Source organism: Triticum dicoccoides, chromosome 4B (genome assembly GCF_002162155.2).
Source record: "Triticum dicoccoides isolate Atlit2015 ecotype Zavitan chromosome 4B, WEW_v2.0, whole genome shotgun sequence".
Taxonomy (NCBI): Eukaryota; Viridiplantae; Streptophyta; class Magnoliopsida; order Poales; family Poaceae; genus Triticum; species Triticum dicoccoides.
Window position 1 is genome coordinate 120488199 of NC_041387.1, and position 2816 is coordinate 120491014.

The following is a 2816-nucleotide window of genomic DNA, read 5'->3' on the forward strand; positions in this document are numbered from 1 at the left end:
ATCCGATAACCCATCAACAGCCCCGACCAATGGGGATTTTCCACGTGTAAAATCATCATTGGCTGGAGGAAACACGTGTCGGCTCATTGCTGGGACAGATGCCATCCACTCATTGGACAGAAGGCGCCTATGATACGTCGATGCGTGGCACAGCCCAACAGAGGCCCATTCCTGTGAAAAGGCCGGCCTGTTTGACTTGGTCAAAAGGTGGCGGGCCTGCCCATGGAAAGCCTGTTAACGTCCGGTTCGCATATAGCCCATTTACGACCCACTAACCCAAGGCCCGTTACGCCCTATTCGAATTAGGCCCAGTAGCGTCATCTGGGCCATCCAATATGATTCCAGCCTGTTTTCACTTCTGGCCCATGTATGGACCATGACGTCTTTCAGCCCATATGAGGCCCTACGTAACTCTTGGCCTATTAACGGCCCGTGGTGAAACCGGCTCGTAATGAACAGTGTATCACTTTACACCCATTAAGGGCCCGTGGTGAAACTGGCCCGTAAAGAACAGTGTATCACTTTATACCCATTATGTTATTCCAGTGGGCCATTTCCAGCCCATGTTATCTTTCGGCCTTCTCAGAGCCCATTTATTCTTGGGCTCATTTCTAGCACTCGTTTACTTACGGCCCGTTACTGTCATTTTCTGCTTGTGGGCCAAATTCAGCCCATGGTTATACTCGGCCCGTTTGTGGTCCGTTAATACGTTGCGCCGTTTTCATAGCGTCATCAAATACGGCCTATTAACGATGGCCAGTTATGGTCGGCCCATGAACAGACGATGGCCTAAATGCGGTCTGTTTGGCCCATGTTTGGCCAATTGATTATACGGCCCGTATAAGGCCCATTGATGATACGGCCCATAGAAGGCCCATTGTTTCTACGGCCCATAGAAGGCCCACTGTTTCTACGGCCCATAGAAGGCCCACTGCTTCTACGGCCCGTAGAAGGCCCACTGCTTATACGGCCCGTAGAAGGCCCACTATTTCTACGGCCCGTAGGAGGCCCAGTGTCACTACAGTAAATATTAGCCCATGGTTAGTGTGGCCTACTTTTAAAAAATAGGTTATTGCAGCCACTAGCAAACCGCGGAAAAAGAACTGCAATGACTACAAGCAAACAAATAAACAAGACAATAAGGAAATAAATAAGCAAGCAACTAACGCTAGGCTATCACGTCTATTACACATATTACATCCACTTGGCATCAAAGTTCGCCACCAGTGCGAATATAGGGAACAAAGAAACATATCATATACACTAGTTGTCAAAGTTGGCGACTAGCGCAAATAAACGCCGCAACAAAACAAATCCAGAACTGAAACCACGTCAGAAGTTCTCAAGAAACAATATCCTGGGTACCCATAATGCTGGCAAGATGCTTAGCAAGCTTATTAACTTTCTCTTCTTTGGCGCTTAAATCCTCCAGCGCTTGCTGTTGCACCAGAAAATATGCATCTGAATTTTGCAGGGACTTCCCTAGTCCTTCAGCTTCCCGTCGCAGCACATCTGATCGATATCTTTCAACTTGAAGTTGAGACCCAAGAAGACGAACTGATTCAGGCAGCGATTTCGAAGAGCTTGTGCAGCAGTAGTGGCCAGTAACTCAAACATTACATCAAGACAGGACTTTTGGGTTCCCTCACTGTCGTCAAGATAGTTTTATCAACTTTCTTGGAGACCAACAGGGATGTCTCACTATCTTGAACCTTATTTGCATTACTTCCTTTACCATTGGATAATGCGGTACTGTTCTCCAATATTTTGTCTGCATTCTAAAAGAGAAACAAGCAGACACACCACATGTTTACCTTGTTGTATATGAAACTCATTTTGGTAAACGAGTTCAGTAGTAAAGTGGACAGGATAACAACATGAAACTAACATATATCTATGTACCATGGTCACTTTATGGTCTATATCATTCTAGTTTTTGTTGCCAAATCAAGATAGAGACACAGTTCAAATAATATTTGTTCAAGACAAAGCAGAATAGACAGAATATAAGTGTGGGTAAATATAGAGCAATAACAACACTTGTAATGTGCATGACATGAGAACATAACTGTTTATTCAATTGAAGCTGAAATCAACATAGAGCAGGTTACAACAGCAAACCAGTTAAAGAAACAGGTTTAAAACATACCTGTTGCACCATTGGAGTTTCAATTCCATCCTTCAAATTTGAAAACAGTTGGTATGAGTAAATACAGTAATGCAAGAGCAAAGGAGTATGAACCATAGCTACAGAACCTGACCTGAGAACAAATCTTCTTCTCCTTTAAGCATTGAGTTGGGATTCAGAGTGGTGGTACTCGTGCTTTGGGCACTGCAGCTCCCTTACTAACTGCTCGTGTTTGGGTGCTCTGTGGTGGAGACGGTGCTGTGTCAACTGGAACTGGGTTACTATCGGCCGGGGTTGGGGTTAGAAGGGGTGTAGATGGTTCTCTGTCCAACTGGGTAGGGGTACAATCTGCGGGAGTCTGGGTTATGTGTGGTGGATCTGGTCCTTGGGCAAGTATAACCGTGGTTCTATCTGCATCAACTGGTAGCACTATCTTTTCTGAAGACCGTGTTGTTACTCCCTTAGATACTGCCATCACGCTCTCTAATTCAAATGGCTGATAAACAAGAAAATTAGTGAAAGTATAGACATTGTATGATAGACATGTGCAATGGATAGTGGGGAATAAAAGAGGGCATGAAATAATTCATATTTATGTTGTCTAACCAAACAGGATAGCATGACACAATTTCACATATATGATGGCTAACTAAACATGATAGCATGACACAATTTCACATTATGATGG